Source organism: Anomalospiza imberbis, chromosome 3 (assembly GCF_031753505.1).
Source record: "Anomalospiza imberbis isolate Cuckoo-Finch-1a 21T00152 chromosome 3, ASM3175350v1, whole genome shotgun sequence".
Lineage (NCBI taxonomy): Eukaryota > Metazoa > Chordata > Aves > Passeriformes > Viduidae > Anomalospiza > Anomalospiza imberbis.
The window spans coordinates 5,567,040-5,587,662 of record NC_089683.1 but is presented as its reverse complement, the minus strand read 5'-3'; the positions used below and the strand labels follow the sequence as shown (position 1 = coordinate 5,587,662).

Here is a 20,623-nt window from a genome sequence, read left to right as displayed (position 1 = left end):
TGCTTTTCAGTCACACCATATAAAATAACAAACATGCAGTCTAAGGAAAACAATTTTTAAGACACAGTGGAACCCACTTTAATGAAGAAAACTGTTAAATGCATAAAACCCCCATGTGCCAATGGATAAATGTGCTGGAAGTGTGAACTGTTAAACCAACAAAATTGTTAACACATCATACTGCTGGGCAAAAAAATAAAATAAAAAAGTATAAAAAGGGAGTGAAACGGTTTTCTAACATGCAACCCACTTTGCCTTTATTGTTCACATTCCTGCTGACATAAAGTTTCCTGATTTGTCCCCTGGGCCCAGAAATATGGCAAAAGTGGGAGCATTAATTGTATTTGCCCCCTTCAAACCGCCCTCCCTGCTTTTCAGCTCACAGTGGCCAAGAATAGCTTCATGGAATGGGGAGGGTTTGCCCTTTTTAATTCAAGGTGATGAGTGAACAAGTTCACATGGGTTTTGTTGGAGGTTTTTTTTGTTCTTGTTGTTTTTTTTTTTAAACTGGTAAAAAACTTTACACTATGTCTGAAAGTCTTTTTCCTATATCCATGGGGAAACAAGGACTGGTTTCTGTTTGCCATTTCTTAAAACTCTGAAGTCCCTCCATTCCCCTGGTTTTCCTTGGGGTCAATGCTGAAATGAGGCTGTTCCTGTGGCCTTCCTGCTCCCTTCAAAGATGTGGAGCTCTCACTGAGTAAAAACCTGATCTCGTGAGAGCCCCAAAGGCAACTGCTTTGATAAGAGTCCAACCCTGTGGCTGTGCTGGCATGGAGGGGCTGGATCCCTGCCTCACTCCGAAACATGAGAAACTAAAAATCAGTCCATTGAGTTTATCTTCATCCGACTCCTAAATTACATGCTGTTCGCAAATTTCATTTCCACAGGTGGTCCAAATTCTTCCACCAAAACCTGATTTTGACAAAAAGTGGGCTTCTGTCACAAATGACAGAAAAAAATGATTTTAAAGAATGCACCAACTTTATTTACTGAGCACTGAAAGCTTTTTATCAAAAAACTTTTCCAAAAGCAGAAAAATGGTCTGCAGAATGGAAGAGGTTGATGTGTATTGTTTTTATATTTTCTTATTTGAGAAAACAAGAAAATCTGGATGAAAATTAAAAGGTCATTAAAAATACTTTCATTATTGAAAAAAAGAGTTTAAAATAATTTCCATCTCATAAAATTGTTCTTAAAATCATGAAATCTGAATAGAACAGCTGTTCATCTAAGATCTCTTCTGCTGTTTGACTTTCCCAGAGGCCTTTTAGGTGCAGGTCTGTGCATACAGGTATGGAAGTACTTGATGACTAAACTCCAACCCTGAATGGTGACAATGAGGAGTTTATTCCTACAGTTCAGAATGTTCTCGTTTCTCGTCACTTTTCTGTGTCCCTTGCAAAAGAACATGAAGTTGTGCTTGGCTTGAGAATGCTCCTCTTTTTGTTGGCACTTACTGGATTTGCTTCTTAGACTGATGTTTACAAAGAAATTTCAGTCCCCTGAGGGCCACTAAATATGTATTGCTCTGCAGTGTCCACAGGGCAGGTTTACACCTTCAGTGTGCTTGGATCTCTTGCTCCTAAAAATGCTCAGTGGCCATGTCACCACTGCACACTAGATAAACCAGAATCAAGTTTTGTTGTTGTTAAGCGAAAGAGTTAAGTTTTTGTTGGGAAAAAAAAAAAACATAAAACAAAACAAAACCCCAAAAACCCAAACAAATACCTGCAATGGAATAATATAATCCCTAAGATCCAACACTCAAAAAAAAATTACTTTTTTACTGTTAGACATTTGGGGAATCTCTGGTACCCTTTCACAGCAGCTCTGAGGTCAGCCCAGCTGCTCCTCATCTGGAAGGTGCAGTTTTCTGGAGCACCCTGAGATCTGCTTCTTTTATTCCAGTTGCAGCCGGAGATCATCAGGGTGTCGCTGTAACAAAACCATCACCAGCAATGCACAGGCTGCTGTCATTATTTCCATTCTGCCACTGCCAAGGTGCATTTTTTAAACTCCTCTACTAACTAATTTCTGTGACAGCGTTTTGGCCTCTCCTGATGTTCACGAGAATGCAGGTAAAGTGTTGTTTCAGAGTCATTGTAGCCTGACTTTGAAATGAACACCTTGAGATGTCTGGGTGCTCATGGGAGCTCTCTTTCTGCAAAGAAAGCATGAGACTATCTTGCTCCCCCTTCCCAGGCTGGTTTTGATGTCTCTTATCTATCTTCAGCAACCAAGAAGTCAAGTGTCCACTCTAATTACTTGCTCCAGCTCCCCTTCATCAGAAGAGAGAGATGGGGGGCTGTCTATCCCCATCCCAAAGGATGAATCCTACTTTTTCCATTGGCAAAAGCCTTCTTCAAGGCTTCCTCACAACATCTGGTTTCCTACCACTGGAAATGTTATCTTTTTATAATTGCCCAATCTGAGGTATACTGGTGCATTTCCACAGAGACCACCCACAATTGCTGGGCACAGTGTTAGGGTGGGGAGAGCTTAAATTCTTTTACCATTTATGATATCTTGGGCTGCCATGGGGGCTTGAAAGCAGCATCTGCGTTACCCACAGAGGTCACCTTGTTGCTGTATGAGTTAACGTCCTCTCTATACAAAATGGGGGAAATCACAGAAATTCTGGACTGGAAAGAGCATCGAAATATTCCACTGCTTTGTGGCAGGGACAGGAAATCTGGTTTATTCCTGACAGATGTCTGTATAATCTGTTCTTAAAGCCCTCCAAAGCCTTCCATAGTAAATCACTTCAAGATCTAAAGGTGAAAAATGCTATGTAAGACCTGAATATTGTTATTATTATTAACAGTGTTGTTGTTCAGAGGACAGCTTAGCAGCACAGTCCCAGCTGGCACTTTAAAAAAGGCCCAGAAGGAATGAGTTAGAGCAAGCTGCGCCAGTCCTGGTGGAAGTGCTGAGCCAGCATTGCTGGTACTCCTGCCTGCTGCTGGATCAGTCTGAAATTAAACTCCACAGCCTTTGCCTGTGTCCAAGTACTGCCAAAGGTTACCATATTACAGGGCTGGAGTGCTCTGCTAAAGCCACCAGTGCCATTCCTGAGTGATCCTCATTGTGAAGAGAATCACAGAATCATAGAATATTCTGAGCTGGGAAGGACTCACAAGAATCATCGAGTCCAGCTCCTGGCCTTGCTCAGCACCATCCCCAAGAATCCCACCCTGTGCCTCAGAGCTCATTGAGGTCTGTCAGGCTTGGTGACCATTCCCTGGGGAGCCTGTTCCAGTGCCCACCAACCCTCTGAATGAAGGACCTTTTTCTAATATCTGACCTAAACCTCCCCTGACACAACTTCAAACCATTGCCTCAGGTCCTGTCACTGTCACCACAGAGAAGAGATCAGTGCCTGTCCCTCCTCTTCCCCTCATGAAGAAGTTGTAATTGCCATGAGGTATCCCCTCAGTCTCCTCTTCTTCAGGCTGAACAGACCAAAGGCCCTCAGCTGCTCCTCACACAGCTTCCCCTCAAGCCCTTTCACCATCTTTGTTGCCCTCCTTTGGATGCTCTCCAACAGTTTAATATCCTTTTTTATATTGCAGTGCCCAAAACTGCCCCCAGAACCCAAGGTGAGGCTGCCCCAGCCCAGAGCAGACCAGGACAGTCCCCTCTCTTGTCCAGCTGGCGATGCTCTGCCTGATGCACCCCAGGACAGGGATGTCCCTCCTGGCTGCCAGGGCACTGCTGTCTCTTATTTGGTCCCATTTGCAGATGCCATATGCACCATGCAGAGAGTGCCAGGTGGTTCTCCCTTAGAAACACAGGCCGTGATGCTCATTTGAACTGGTGTAAGCAGGAAAGCTGCTAGCTGAGTAGATCCACTGATCCCCAGTGCTGCCCCCAAGAAGTGGTCCTGGAATGCAATTGCCCCCCAGCTCCCAACCAGACTGATCCCTTACTCCTTTAGTCTTTGACATTTTCCAGAAAACCATATATGTATTCAAGTATAAGTCAGGAAAAGTGTCCCGGGCAGGGAATGAAATATTGGCCCTTCTTTGTCTTCTTCCTCCAAAATTCCCTGTTTAACCTCATGGTTTCCTTCTTCCCCCATTGCTCCTGGTGCTACCCCAACCAAACCCAGCTCTGTTTAGACAAATAAATGAATTAATTCTCATATACTGACATTGGCCAGCATGTGGACCAAGCTTAAGGATTTTGAGCAGAAGACATTAAGCTTAAATATAGTCTCAGAGAATCTTCCTTTCTAGCTGGTAAATCTAACACTGCCTGAAAAGAGGTTTGGGCATTGAGACTCAGGCACAGTCTCTGGTATATGTAGTACATACCTAATACCCCCTAAAGTTTTCACAGCCACAGACTGTTCCTGATGCATAGTTTGGACCAAAAGACCCTCCAGTGCTCAGCTCTCCTGTCTGCTATAGGGCTGTGCACTGTCAGGAAGTTTCCTGGCTGTCAGTGTTCTTGCACAAGTTGTGCAGTAACTGGTTTAGAAGATGCACATGTATATAAAAAAATCATACATATGGCAGAATCCTCTAAAACAATGACCAAGTGTCTGTTGCCTTCACGTTTCTATAGGTGAAATCACAGGTTTTTTATAGCTGGTGTAACTACTCCCCAGGCATTCAGTCTGTGCCCTCCATTCTTTGGCTGGAGAGTGTTGTACCTCAGTTACCAACCTTCAAAAAGGAAAAAAAAAATTGTAGCTTAATTCCTCCCTGTCTTAAACCTTTGTATTTTTTTGGCTGTAGATTTCTGTTCCAAGAAGTTGGATTTACATAGAGACATATCTATTTGCACATAATTTGCAAGAGTTCCTTTTAGCCTATAATTGTGCTAAATACAGTTGTGGAGGCCACAGCATACCTAAAGTATTGCCGAATGGATTTTTAAAAGCAATTTTTTTCAGAAGTGTGCTAAAATGGAAAGATTGGGGAGGGGCAGGGAAGGAGAGAGAGAGAGACGAAAGATGGCCTTGTGGTTAAAATCCTGGCTTGCAATTCAAGAAATCTGGGTTCAATTTCCAGCTCTGCCACTTACTTCCTGCATGACCTTGGGCAAGTTGGATAATCTGAGTGTGCCTCAGTTCATGGGCACGGTAATAATATTGCCTTTGTCTCTTTCTGCCTGGAGCATGAATGCCCCCCGTGTTTGTTTGCACAGCACTGACACGGCTGGGACCTGGGCTTGGCACAGCCCTCTTGCTCCACTGTAATGGCAACAATCACAGTAACCGTGTTTTCTCTCAGGATTGTGTGTTGAAAGGATGGGACGGGTGGTATAATGGGGTTTCTTTCAGGGTCTTCAGTGGGTGCAATCAAAAGGAAGGAGTTTTATTTCTTCTGCTGTGGGACCCTGTTAGTGACAATGTCATGCACAGATCTGCTGAACGTGAGAACCCGGCTGAGGCTGTTGGATACCAGTCTATTGTAACACCTCGTTGAAGGGTGCAATAGGTTTTAAGAGACAAGTGTCGTCTACAAAATCCTACAAAATAATAAGGAGCTACAAAATAATGCAGAGCTGTGTGTTCCAAGGACAGCTGTGATTTCAGCCCCATCTCGTTGAGGGTCACTATTGTCCTCTCTCCACCCAAGCAGGTCTCACCGCATCCAGAATAAAACAGCCTGAGTGTTTTATTTCCCAGGGTAAACAAGTTAAAAACACTGGGGCCTAATATGGCTGTTCGCTCGGAATACCTTATCCAGATGTGACCGGTTAAGCTCTGTGGTGCCAAATTATGAGATTAGTGTCGTGGATTTAGATCAGTGGCTGATTAGTCTAAGAATAACTTCAGTTTCTGAGCTTGGTCTTGGTTACCTGAGTTTTTGGAATAAGTGTCAGGGATCTGGAAATAACCTTAAAATAACAAATAAAAATCTCACTTAAAGAAAACATGTGCTGTGTCCTGACAATCTGTCATCTGTCTAGCCTGTGTCATTAGGAAAATCACTTTTCTTGTGAAGGAGAGGAAGGAGACCAGTCAAAGTCCCTGTGTAAAGAAAAAGAGCTGAATGAAATTGAGTAGCTCCTGTGAGCTACTGTGGGCACGCACTGCTACAAAATAAGGCCAAGACTGTGAAAAGTTTCAGCTTATGAAGAAGACCTGATTTTTTTTGGGATTGGATTCTCAGCACCATTTGCAGAGCAAGGCAAGGTGGACAACCCAAACAGGAGGGTTTGTGGCACAAAGGTCTGATGGACAGCTTTTAACAAAATAACTTTTCATCGTGAACACAATTATGTATATTTATCCTCCCTCTTCCATCCTCCTTCTGTGGATAGATGAAAGCTGACTTTTGTCTGCTGAATATCATTTTGGAGTCTGGTTAGAGGGTGCCCATCACTCATGGAGGCCTGGGGAAGATGAGCAACTTGACCTGGACTTTAAAAAATTATTGCAGTAGCCACTTTCTATAGTCATACAGAGAAAGCTGTGAGAGGTTTTGGACAGCCCTTGCCCCCAGACTGTCCCTGTGGCTGGTATAAGGCTTCACTTGAGCCTACACAAAGACATTTGACTTTACATGGACAGGGTACTGTTCATAAGATCTTTCCAATCATTTTTCAGCATTTCAATTCACAACATTTCCTTCCCCTCCAAAATGTCTTTCCAAGAATTTTTCTGACATTCAGGAAAAATATTTTTGCCTCACTGAAAAGCTTTGAAATTTTTTTTTTGGTTAAATATAACCTGGAACATATTGTCAATGCACATATATCCTGCTCCACTTCATTTAGAAGGGAAATCCCCATATTTTTTATTAAATATACAAATTTCAAACCAAAATATCTGCTAATAAAATTTGCCACTACTTGGAAGAGCAGCAATACAGCATAATTTTACAACCTTTCAGCCTTTCCATCTTTATAGAAAAATTTCATATCCACCAATCTTCTGGTTACTGCACAGATATAAATACAAAATAATTTGTACCCAAATAACTTTACAGTGGACTGTTATTTCAAATGTATACCTCTCCCTATTATCTATGAAAAAGAATGAATTGCTTTTATGAAATAAAGATGAAAAGACTTTGAGAGTGCATTGAAAGACCTTTTTTCCCCTTCAGTCCTACTTTCTTTTAACATTCTTTTGGGGAGATACAAGGTAAAAAGTAACTTGCAAAACTTTCAAGAGTGATGTGCTGGTTTTTAGCTTTCCAGCATCTTGTTAAATCTCTGTCCTAGTTTAGGGCAAATTTTGGGAGGAAATTTTCAAAATTAAGAATTAAATGCTTGACTACTCATTCACTGCTCTTCAAGGAAATTACTTTTAGGATTATTCACGTATGTAGTTTTTGCTAATTTACATGTCGAAACCTTCAGGATCATGCCTATGTGTAACTTTTACTTATTTCCACATCCAAACTTTTTGCAAACTCATTAAACTCTAGTTCTTTCACAGGTATGGAAAAAATATCATGCTCAGGAATTCTTCTTAATAACATTAACTTTGTAACTCATGCAGTTTTGGGACTTAGAAAGTTTCTTCACCTGAGGTTTTTGTTTATTATTCCAAATTTACTGCCAGAAACTTGACACTTACTCTAGAAACGTTTGTCCAAGATGTGTTCCAGAGATTAAAGACTGAATTTACTTGAGCAGTGTGAATTTAAGACTATGAACGACTTTTTCTGTTAAATACTTACTTGCAAGTTCAATTTATGCTCATGGGCTTGATTTCCAGCAGGAGTATATTAAAAAAAAAAAAAAAAAAAAAAAAAAAAAAGAGGATTTCATTAAGTAATAAAGAAAGAAGCATGGTATAATCTTAATTTCTCTGCTAAGAGACACAAGTTTAATCTCCATCACAGTTGTTGTTGATAATTGTGGTTTTTAATGAGGGAGAGGAAAGGCAGCAGCAGTTTTGGGATATAGGCACCATAACAAATAAAGTAGAAATTTTCTTATATAATGTTAGGTGGTTCCAAAGTAGACGTGTGGAGTTGAGCTAGCAATGCATAGGCTCTTGGGAAGTCAGTAACACTGGAAATATATTTTTAAGACAACTTTTCTAAATGCTCACTTTGAGATGAGCATCACGTGTTAAATTCATGTTCTTTTTTTAAATAGGACTGGAGTCACTGAGCTTGTTGAAAAATATTCAGATTAATTTTCCTTCCAGAAAATGACAAAATTCTGCTATGAATATTGACATGATCTCTGATGTAGAAAATGTGAAGGAACAGAAAATAAAACTACAATGGGGAGATGCTTAATATAGAGATAAGTGTAGGTACAGCTGTTTATAACTGAGACTCTGTTCATACATAGATGAGCAGAAATTAAAATGAAGGATGAATGACAGAAGCTCAATGCTTTGATTGAGCTGATGTAATTAGAGGGCAGAAGGAAAAATGGCATTGCAGAGAAGGGATTTGCTCTGTGGAAATCCTGACATTTGATCTCTTTCTGTAAGGAGATGCCCAGGCTGTGTTGGCATAGACACCCTGTTTCCCTTGTCTGCCTAAATCCCACTTCTGCCTCCAACTTGATGGATGATTTGATTTTGGAAATAGCAGTCCTAAAGATGTAAAAATTCTAAAAACTGTTTTCTGTATGTTTTCTGGGCCGTCAGTTTTGGTCCATTTTCAAGATGGAATGACCCAAAGCAAACAAAAGTGATCTTGTTCACCTCTTTCTTTTGGCTTCACTTCACTTACAGATACCAGCCCTGGCCAAAAATTATCCTTTGTGTCCTGCAGGCACACAGTCTATTATCATCATTGCTATAAAAAAAATAAAAAAAATTCTCCCAGAGCAAGAGTATTTGTCCAACTTCCCTTCCAGCAGCTCAAAATCCTCTCCAGCCCTGGAGTAAGAAAGAATTATGTCTGGAATATTTCACTCCAGCTTTGAGAGAACAACTCTGTGTATTCCTCAGTGTGTGAGCGCTGGATGAATGGCAACAGCAGTTCAAACTGTTTATTCCTTTCTTAGCAATAATGTTTAGGTTCATGAAAGCCTTCCAAGATATATAGAATTCCTCATGCTGAGTAAGGGCTCCTTCACTTATTGCTGCTGCTACACACTATGGACCATTCTTATTATACCTCCCTCCCCATTCATACCACTATAGTTAGGGGACCTTCAATGTTGTCATTATAAGCCCCTTATTTTTCAGGGTGTATAATTCAGCTGTAAAAAATTTGCCCTGGGCTGAAATTTGGCACATGAAGGCCAGAGAGAGGATTTTTGTGATGATTATTTTTTTAAACCAAGTTTATAAAATAAAATAAAATAAAATAAAATAAAATAAAATAAAATCCATTCACCCATATTATGTTGTAAAAAGTGCAGGAAAAAATAGAAGTTAGTGGTTTCAGATGCTTTTTTTCAGGCCTCTCCTGTGTAACTCAAAGCCAGCTTTGTTTTTTAAACTGAAATTTTCCAGGCTATTAGTTCATAATATGAATTTGTGCCTTTCAGGTTTCTCTTTAAACACGGGCACACACGAAAAGAAGAGCTGAGTTATTTCAATTAGGAATGGGGGTTGCTGCAATTTAGTTTATGCGCACTTTTTCACAAGGATTTTTTTTTTTTTAACTGCTCTGCTGAATCCTTCCCCACACTGAAAAAATGTTAAGGTGGGACTGAGATTCCCAAGGGGTGGTTTCCCCAGGACTCAAGCAGGATTGAAATTTAACCTGAAGAAGCTGCTGCTTTTAGATTTAACCTTCAGGTCTCTCGGAAGCCAGTCCATTGTCTTGGCCACAGATCCTGTTCCTGAGGTGGGCTGGATGATATTTGATGCAAATATGGGTTGGCAAAGCCATGAAAGTGAAGGTTTCAAGCCTGTTGACTCTTGAGGAAACCGTGGCCTGGAATTCAGACCCTGTATTAAATCACAAGTTAAAATGCACTTCTAACATGGGTACATGGTGCATCTCTGGTTGGTTAATGGTCACAAAACCTCAGCAGGGTGACAGACATCCTCAAAGCATGGCTGGGGCTGGATTAGCAATGGGGAAGGGCTACTCAGAGGCAAAATTGCCTGCAAACAATCCAGCCTGTATAGGGTCAATTCAACCTGTTTTTAAATGTTCACTTTTCCCAGTACCTGTTTCTCATGGAAGAGAAGGTTCCTAAGATATAGAGGTCCTGGTGACAGCTGGTCTTATTTCTTTAAAAGCAAAACAAAAAAGAGTTCTGGTTTTCTTTCAATTTTTAAAAAAATGCATGGATTTCTCAAAGAAAAATGTAGACTGGTTCCTTAATTTTAATTTTTATTTTATTTTTACATTAAAATTCTGTTTTTATGGCAAACCCTAGGCTTTTAAATGCTAATAATAATTATTATTAATTAAGCTTTTTATAAAATGATCTGTATGAGGAAAAATAAATTAGGTTAAATGGACTCCATACTCCAAGACAAAGGTTTAAAATGAGGCAGCACTCCAGGTGACCCCACCAGATTTTCTTCCTGGTGGTAAAGTGTCTGTCAGGGAGTGAATGAGGGGATGTTTACCAAGGTGAGCAACTTGAGGTGCAGTAAGGAGTGAGGCAAAATGGCAAACACCTCAGCACTGCCAAGGCCACCACTAAAGCATGTCCCTAAGCATCCACTCATTTACTGAACACTTCCAGGGATGGTGGTTCCATGCATAGGTGATTCCTTGGACAATGTTCCAATGCTTGACCACCCCGACCACCTAAAGAAATTTTTTCAATATCTAATTTAAACCTCTCCTCACAAAACTTGAGGCTGTTTCCTCTTGTCCTACCCCTTGTTATCCAGAAGAAGAGACCAATCCCCACATTGCTACAGCCTTCTTTCAGCTAATTAAAATTGTCCTCTTTTTCTCCAATAAGGAAAGGCAACTCTCTCCACTATCGCTAGCTCTGAGATCAGGATGCAGGATGAACCATCACTTCTTTTTGTCACAGCTGGAGGAACTCGGGTGACCTGCCTCGAGGCAGAAAGTAGGAAATGGCAGGGATTGATAGATGTAAAATCTTGTGTGTTCATGTGCGTGTGTGTGTAGAGGGGGTGGGGAGGAATTGGTCTCTCTTGCCTTTCAACATGTTGCAATCCCCCAGCCAGGCCCTCGTGGCTCCCATCAAAGCCCACAGTTCCGTATGTTACCACAAATTTTGGGTTTCCAAGCCAGACATGCCTGTGAAATTCCACAGGGTGGAAGGCGGTTATCCTTCACCCTCATCTCACCTGGTGGCATGGTCTGCACATGGGGTTTTCTGTTCATGCTGGGTGGCCGTAGAAGGAGAAATCTGGACACACCAGCCCTGCGATTTTTCAGGGCGGAATTTTAACATTCCCGGAGTAAAAAATTGCTCACTTTTATTTCTTTTAGCCAATTAACAGTGGCTCCAGGCAGGGTATGGAGGGGTTTTGTTTGAGCTTTTTTTTTTGAGGCGGGAAGTTTGTTTTTGGTTTTTTTTCCCCTGGTTAATTCCATGCTCCTACTGGGGACTCATAGGCAGGGAATACCACACACAGAGGCACGGGCTCCTCCTCACTCCCCATGTCACAGCCACCATTCCTGCAGACAGGGAAGGCAAAATGAAGCTGCCTAGAAAGCCTGTCATCACTGCTGCTAAGCAGCTGGGAGCCATCCTGCCGAGCAGGGGAAGAGCCACCCCTGGCAGGGTGGGAGCCCAGCCCCAGCTCCAGCCCATCCTAGCGGGGAAGCAGAGCCCACAGGGAGGACCTGGAGGCCTTTTCTGGTGTGTGACGGTGCTCAGAACCCAAGCCATAACAGCAGCACTTTGAAAACAGAAAAGAAACCAAAGTGTCTAATATTGGGTCAAGCCAACGTCTATAAATCAACGTCTGTGAATTTATAAACTGTTCGTAAATTTAAGTGCTTTTTGGAGAGCTGTTTGTTATTATGTCAGGGCTGGGAAGGGGGGTGAGGGAAAGTACTTATATTCACTCACTGTCTCCTGCTCAGGACTTGCTCCTACATTGTTTGAGTGGGGAGAAGGATCAGAAGATTTGGGCACAGGGAGGAGTTAGAGGGATGCTGCTGTTTTGCCCCAGAAGCACTTAGTGCAAGACGAGCAGAAAGGATGAACCAGATTGAAACCACATTTGTGCCTTTCAAATTCCCCATCTGCCTTTTTACTGGTTTAACCCTCCACCAGCTAACAGAGCTTTAAAACAGCCAGAGAGACTTCTGGCAGGAGGGCCTCAGCCATTACCTCCCCTTTCCATCCCCTGGAGCCTCCAGGAGGGAGCAGAGGCACAAAATCATCTCAACAGCTCTGCAGGCCCTTTTGCCCCACTCTCAGAGATGTGGTGACAGTCCTCTGGTTCTTTCTGTGTAAAATGATGTGGTCAAGGGGAACAAGATGTCACTGCTGTAGCTGGGAATTGATAACCCACTTTCTAGGAGAGAAAAAGAAAAAAAAAAACAAAAGAAAAAGGAAAATGTCTTTTCAATTTCACTCCACTCCTGTCTGAAGGTTCTTCTGAAGTTCCACAATAACTTTTCCTCCTACCTCTATTCATTTTTGTTCCTTTCACCATCTGCTGTTTCCATAGCCAGGATAGGGCACATAAGTGTCCTGAAAGGAGTTGTCCCAGCCTAGTGGGAAGAAGGAAGTATTGGAAGGCCTAAGAGAGTGTGAAAAGTTTTGGAGATTGTATTTACAAAATAAGACATTGTTCTGGTACGGTGCTGCTCATTCAAGTATCTCAACACTTAGCACACATGAATGAGTTAAGCCTTATAAAACACCTGTAGGGAAATGATATCCTCCATTTTATAGGTGATGAAATGGAAGTACTGCAGGACCTGTGGGCAGATTTCAAACCTGAATGCTGCCAGTTAAGCTTCTGAATCAAAAACGAGGTACTGAAATAAGCATTCACAATCTATAAAGTCATGCTGATGTGAAGGGAATGGGTCTGTGCTTAGCCAAATCCAGACTTCCTGTTGAGCAACCTATCTTTTCGAAATATAATATAATTAATATAATATTATATATATGTGAAGCATTATTATAAAATATATGCTCTAGGATGATGCTGCTTGAGTAGGGAAATTGGACTGGGTGACCCTCTGTGGTCCCTCCCAACCTCACCCATTCTGTTGTTCCGTAATTGTATAACCTATGTTATTGATATATTGATCTGAACAGGCTGGAGAGATGGACTGAGACCAGCAGTATGAGGTTCAGCAAGGCCAAGTGCTGTGTCCTGCAGTGCTGCAGGGCTGGGGCAGAGTGGCTGGAAAGTGCTCAGTGGAAAAGGACCTGGGGGTGCTGGTGGCAGCAGCTGAACATGACCCAGGTGTGCCCAGGTGGCCAAAGTGAGCAGTGGCACCTGGGCTGTACCAGGAAGTGTGGCAGCAGGGCCAGGGCAGTGACTGGCCCCCTGTGCTGGGCACTGGTGAGGCTACACCTCAAATCCAGGGTTCAATTTTGGGCCCCTCAGTTCAGGAAGGACCTTGAGGGGCTGGAGTGTGTCCAGAGAAGAAAACGGAGCTGGGGAAGGGGCTGGAGCACAGGTGTGACGAGGAGCAGCTGAGGGAGCTGGGGAAGGGGCTCAGCCTGCAGAAAAGGAGGTTCAGGGGGGACCTTCTGAATTCTCCACAACTCCCTGACATGAGAGGGCAGCCAGGTGGGGGTCAGGCTCTGCTCCCAAGGAACAAGGGACAGGACAAGAAGATGTAACCTCAAGTTGCACCAGGGGAGGGTCAGACTGGACATCAGAAAGAACTTCTTCAGCGAAAGGGTTGTTAACAATTAGTCCATTCAAATGGGCTGCCCAGGGAATTGGTGGAGTCATCACCATCCCTAGAAATGGTCAAGAAATGACTGGATGTGGCACTCTGTGCTCTGCTCTAGTTGACACAGCAGTGTTCAGTAAAAGGCTGGACTTAATGATCTTGGAGGTCTTTTCCAACCTAAATTATTCTGTGATTATACAAATAGGTGGAGACAAGCACTAGACACCAAGCATTAGAATTCTAGTATACAGGTGTGTGTGTGAAGGTTCTCTAAACCATGGGAACCTCTGTAGTGAAATAAAAATCCCCTTGAAATCTCACCTTGCTTCTGAACTGTGTAGAAATACCTGGGAAGAACCATCTTCCTAGGAGCCCAGAGCTCAAGGATAGACATGGTAGATAGTGTGTTTTCTGAAGACTGAGGGAAGGTTATCAAAACATTTTAAGAGCTTTAAAAAATGGGATTGGCATCATTTAAGTAGCTCTGGGCAAAGATCTGTGCTTAGTTATGTACTTCACTTGAACATAACTTGAGTTGAAGATGTTCATTTCTATATTTCATGTCCTGAATTGACTTCCACGGCTTCTGAGCATAGCAACTCCAAAGCATAACAACTTTTCCTGCTCATGCATGTTGCAGGAATAACTTGTCATGGCCTGTTTGCCAGTGTTTACATTTTTTTTTGTGTTATAATAATTGTGTGATCTGGTGAATTTAATTCTTTTCATTTCTGCAGCACATATTTTCAACCTCTCTTAGAAAATTATCTTTCTCTATGTGAAGGGACAAATCCATTTCAAGGTTTTAAACATTTTACTGTTTAAAATATTTATGGTGACTCTCTAAGCTCTTTTGTGATTCTTCCAGGCAAGACTGTACATAATGTGTAGGTTGGGCAACTTATCCAAAAATGCTGCTTGCAAGCTCAGGTAGAGACTCAGGTACCTTCTGTGGTGGTACAGAACACTTGTGGGTTTGGTTTCAAGGTTTTAAATCGATTTTTTTTCCCCATGGGAAGAAACACAAGGACTAGCTCTAATAATTTTGGACATTTGAGGGTTTGAAGTGCCCTCAAAAGAGGCTGTGCTTACTCCTGGGGAGGTTTGTAAGCGTCCAGAGGCAGCTCATCATAGGGAAGAGGTATTTTGTGAAATACAACCCATATCTACTTTCATCTGCCTGTAATACTCTCACTGGTGAGTTAGTGATCCATTATATATATATATATATATATATATATATATATATATATATAATCACAGAATTCTAGAATCTGTAAGGCTGGAAAGACCTCCAGTATCACCAAGCCCAACTGCTAACCCAGAACTGCCAATATATACCAATTATACACTAAATGTATCAGCACTGACAATCCTGCTCTGGATCACAGCTCCCAGCCCTGTCACAGGATGCAGGTCACCCTCTCTGAGCAGTGCCAGCCATCCTATCACTGCAGTTCTGGGTTATCCAGTGGCTTTTCTCTGGGAAATAGCAAAGGTTCCTCACAGAGGAATAATCTCTTCTGCTTTCAGAGGCAGTTAAAGTGGAGATGACCCTGACTGTAGAGACTGTTGTGTAGAGCCTGTCTTTGTAAAGCTGGGAAGACAGCAGGTAAGGGATCCATACACTCAGAAGTCTGTGATGAAATATTTTTGGGGACCCACACAGTGTTGGGGACCTACCCAGAATTCTGTCTTGCTGATGTCAAATGGAATCCAGATGAGGTGGAAGGGGGTGGTTTGCTCAATTTGGAGCACACTGCTTGCAGATCTGGATATTTGGGGCTGCTTCACTAGAGCTGTATCTTCTCTTAACCAGGAAGATGCAGAACTCTATTATTACTTAAATTAAATAAAAGGAAAAGGGATAAATTGGTTGTTTGATCCGTGGTACTATGGAGTCACTGGGGCCATGTCTCCATCTGTTTCAAGATGCAGAAGCAAACCACTGCTTGGACACCATCTAACAAAAGGCTGGCTGGTGCAGAGGAAAGGCAGAGCTGCAGCCATGATGGTTGCAATTCCACCTTCCTGATAGACTCAGAACAGACTTTGCTGCTGACTTAACTTAGCAGCACATGACAAAGCATGAATTTTCATTGAAGAGACACTCAGAAGCTGAGTAGGAAGTGGCTCAAAGGAAAGTCAGGGAGACAGCTATTTGCAGGGATTTCCTCTTGACAGCATCGCCTAGTCAACCCAGCCAAAGGACTTCACATGAGCGGGAAAAACTGTCCAAGCCCTGTCTCCACAGAGCAGTTCTGTGCAGACCCATTTGCTAGGCACACTTGGTCCCAGCTTCTGCTGGAATAAAAGGTGAGTCAAAGGAAAATGGTGTCCAGAAGTTCAGAGCAACCCAGACAGCCCTAACCACATGACAGGCCCAGAGGGAAGTTTTAAACCACCCACACAACAGCTTGCACAGCTTGCCAAAAAGTCAGATCCTTCGGCTGGGGGAAAAATAGCTTGCATCTGGATTCTATGTTTGAAGCCTGTGGTAGAGGAAGAAGAGAATGAGGAGGAGGAGTGGGAAATGTGTTCTGCACAGGCCAGATTGCAGTTTGATTTGAAGCATAAAAGGAAAGAGTTTATTATTCTGATACCAATAAGTCATTTCTCCCTATAAGCGTAAAACAACCTTCTACGAGTGGCAGTTCAGCCAAGAGCAGAATTAGGGCCATTCCTACCATGGTTTCAGTCCAGCCTGCCTTTGTTTATTTTAAAAATAAAACACAGCTCTGTGTTTATTTCAATGGGTATAGAATGGAAGGAGAAGTTCATAAGCTTCTCATCATGTGGGCTAAAAGCAAATCCTTGGCAGTTGGACCCATCATAAAGGGGCTGGATGTAAAACAAGCTGGTGTGCTCAGGTTAATGAGCAGGTACCTGTGCTTTGGAAAGGCAAAGCTGATCAAATAATCTGGTCCTGAATTTTGGGCCAGCGGGTCAAAGTGGGGCTTATGTTTGTGGCGCCAACATAGTGCATGATCCTGACTAAATCATGACTCAGTCTTTTGGGTTTTGAGCTTTTTTCTATATGGTAACAGCTGAGAGATGGTGAAGCTTGTCTTGGACAATCCTTGAGGACAAGATATCCACATTGCTGACTCTAGCTGTACTTTGGCCACATGGACTGCATATGGACTAGAAAATTAAATGGCATCAAGCCTTGTCCTAAGCACTAGACTTGGTTGGCTGTGCCATTAAAGTATTGAAATTGCATCTGGCAAACATTTTGGCCTAGAAATAGGCCAAGAAAATAGGCCAAAGAAATAGGCCTAGGAAAGTACTATCAGCAATTTTCAGACATGGTCTGGAATTAATCCCCATGGGCATTTTGGATAGGGTCACCATGTTCACTCAGACTGGAGAAGGCTCCAGGGAAACCTTAGTTTGTGTCCTTTCAGTACTTAAAGGGAGATTATAAAAAGAGTGAAAGAGACTTTTTTACATGGGCAGGTAGTGATAGGACAAGAGGGAACAGTTTTAAACAAAAATACAAGACTTAGATTAGATATTAGGAAGAAAATCTTGACTTTGAGGGTGGTGAGGCCCTGGCACAGGTTGCCCAGAGATAGCTGTGGCTGCCCCATCCCTGGAAGGGTTCAAGGGTTGAATGGGGCTTGGACCAACCTGGGATAGTGGAAGACGTTGCTTCCCATGTCAGGGAGTGGAACAAGATGATCTTACAGACCCTTCCAAACCAAACCATTCTGAGATTCTCTGATTTTATGACTTAGGAGTTGAGACTTGAAGCAAAGGTACATCCCCATTGTCCCAGCAGGTTTCAATGGTAGGTTTAGTTATTAGAAATAATATAGACAAAATGTCCACAGACTGGTTAAAAAGAGGCAACGTGGGCCAGTAGGTGGTGGGATCAGCCGTGGGATGCCTGACTTTAGGGCCACTAGGTCTAGAGGACATGAAGGGAAGGCTTAGGCCTCTGTTGGCTTAGGAGGCTGCACCGGTAACTTTATCCTGAAAATTGACCTATGTTAATCAATGCAACAGTAATATCACATGTGGGCTAGTACACATGTAGGCTTGGTGGCATAGCCAGAGCCTGTGGGGATGCAAGACAAAATGTCATTTCCCACCCTTTTCCTGGTACCTGTCTCATGCTCACATAGCACAAACCAGAGCCAGAGCTGTGGGAGGAAGATGCACGGTGGAGCAGAGGATGAGGCATTCTGCTTGTGGCTTCATCATCAGCTCCCTCTGACCTCAGGCAAATTACTTAACCTCATTGCTTCCATTTCCCTTGCCGCCACATGGGTCTAATAATACCATCACAGGATGGTTGTGAGCATTAATTAGCATATGTAGAGCACTTTGAAGATAAAAAGCTTTTAATGACTGCTTGGGATTATTAACACTGTTCACGTTCAGTAAGTGTTATTAAAAAGAAACCAAATCTGAATGCTCTGCACTGAACCTCATCAGTTCCTGGGGCTTGAATGCTTGAGGAAGGACACGATGTAATTCCTCAGTAAATTGCCCATGGGCTGAATCTATCGCTGGAAACCGCAATCCTGAGAGCTGGCCAGAAGAACCGAGCGTCATCTGCTGTGACTCACCGCACCTTCCCAAGTGGGAAAAAAGGCAGTGTCATGGCTGCAACTGGGTGGCACATGCTTCTGAGCACTCCTGAGCTCATTGAGGAGATTGGGAATCATCTGTGGGTTGGTTAAAGTAGAAGCATCTGCTCCTCTTGGAGACAACCAAGATGCACTCGATACTGCCTGGCTGAGGTGTAGGAACTGGTTTGGGGTTCTGAAGATGAGGATGGTGTGCTGTGGGCAAGTTTCTTGGAGTGGTCTAGCATGAGTGAAAGCCTTTGAGAGGCCAAGGGGGAAAAAAAAAAAACAGGCAGAGGGATTTCATATAAATATGTGGTAAAATACTGAAACACAGACAAACATATGTTAATCGAATGGGGAAGAAGAAAAAAAATAATCATTTCAATCTTCCTACGCTTGCCTTTACAGATGAAATGGAATATCTGAAAGGCTGTCTTTTGCTTTTGATCTCTTACTTTTACTTGGAAATGCTGCTGTGCATGAGGAGTGATGCTTGTGCTGTAAGGGCTGGAGAACGTGCGGGTCGGAGTGCTGTGGATTTGCAGTGTGATTGCAATGCACAACTCAGTTCTGCCTCAGTTTCCTCCCTGCCTGATGAATTTACAACACATGTCAGCCTTGCACTGCCCTTGACTTTCTAGTGTGTCCAAGTGCTTCCATGTAGCCTGTGGTGATGCCAAAAATAGCTTCTCTCTTCTACATGCTTAATTACTGAGGACAAGATGTTGGCATTCCATAGTGACTCAAGGTAGGTCCAGGATTTAATTCCATTAAACTTAGCCAGCAGCTTTCCATGCAGGTTATCAGTGAGAATGATTTGCTGGCTGATTGTTTGTTAAGGGTTTTCTCAATTTGAGGTGCAATTGAAATAATATTATTATTACTACTATTATAATTACCATTATCTGTATTAAGATTTATATTTTTATTGCTAGCACTGCTATTAATATTACTGTGGCTATGAGAACTCTTTGTTTTCTCCTAACAAACCATTTTCTTTATAACAAAAGAGAGATATAGCAGTGCTTGCTTGTGGATTTTTGCAGACCTATTTCATGAAATCTGTTCATTTTACACAGCTGAATTAATTTCGCTTTACAGAACAGTAACAAATAATTATAATCATTGCTGTGATTATTTTTTCCATGTCCCTTGGTTTTTACACTATATCTCATGGCTTTTCTTGTGGCTCTACAAGGAAGATTGGCACTAACATCTGCATCACAGAGATGCTGATGCATGGGACAGACCCCATCACCAGTGCCCAGACATCAATGCACAAGTAAGTCCCAGTGCTTCCGTTTGCCATAAACCAAATTAAACAGATTCTGTGCCTCTGCAGGGTTCACAGACACAGAAAGTAGGGGAGGGTCCAACTCCATTTTGTTATACTTGGAGAATTCTCCCAGATAACCTAGCAAGAGCCACCACTTGGAAAACCAAACCACAGTTTACTAAATAATTCAAGATTCCATGAGCTAGCACTGCTGCCATAGGCAGCAGATGTACAAACATCCCTCAAACTGAAAATTCTCCCAGAAATCTGCCCTCATTAAGAAAAAATAAGAAACTTGACCTCATTTAATAATGTCAGAAGAGCAGGCAGGAGACATTCTAGAGCCAGTCCTTTAAATCAGGTGGTTTTTTCAGCTTTAAAGTGAAAATGGCACAGGATGGCTGTTGTGATGTTATGTGGAATGATAGTATGACCCTCCTGGAAGGAATTTTTGAAAATTTGTGGACAAATACAAACATTTTAATTGACAGCCCTTTTAAATTCCATTCGATTTCCCAAATGGCTTGTTCTCTTTGGCCCAGCTTCATCCCATCCCTTTGGAACATCCCATCCTCTTTTCTTTCCACCCAAGATCCAAAGAGCCCCTTGAAAGTATTTATTTTTCTTCACCGTTGATGCAGGAAACCTTGGCATTATACCACGAACAAAGATTTCTCAGTTGAATGCCAACTGTGTTGTGGGATCTTACTGAAGCCAGTAGTTTCACATTTGTGGAAAATGGATTTAAGACCTGTTGGATTGTCATCAAGGGCTTCCTTTTTCCTTCTTGGCTCTCATTGTGGTGAGAGCTTCTTGTCAAACTGCCCTTACCAGCCTGTGGATGCCATGCCTAGAGAAGCACAGCTCCTGATGGACGTTTAATCTCATGGCAAGTTTATTCCTATCCCTGGAGACACTGAAAAATGAAGGCTCCTCTGCCGGCTGCTCTCATGGGTTTTCATGGGATATGAGTGAGAATTCTCAGGTATTTTGAGTGCAGCCCTTTGGAGAAAAGACTTGGAAAATCTGGTGGTGTGAGTGGTGCCTCCCCCTGTGCATCTACTTTGCTTTTCTGA

The 20,623-nt window shown here is 42.5% G+C and overlaps 1 long non-coding RNA gene across 3 annotated transcripts; it reads right to left on the bottom strand.

Annotated features, from left to right (window-relative positions):
• Positions 1 to 1,729: 1,729 nt before the first annotated feature.
• LOC137470180 (uncharacterized) lies at positions 1,730 to 20,328 on the bottom strand. Of its 3 annotated transcripts, none has more exons than XR_010996929.1 (4): positions 19,848 to 20,328; positions 14,013 to 14,109; positions 12,160 to 12,346; positions 1,730 to 1,938 (listed from the first exon to the last, which is right to left on the bottom strand). It is a non-coding gene; the product is annotated as an uncharacterized lncRNA (long non-coding RNA). The 3 variants fall into 3 exon arrangements; XR_010996930.1 differs by lacking the exon at positions 1,730 to 1,938 and adding an exon at positions 1,945 to 4,673; XR_010996931.1 differs by lacking the exon at positions 1,730 to 1,938 and adding an exon at positions 11,651 to 11,722.
• Positions 20,329 to 20,623: the final 295 nt, after the last annotated feature.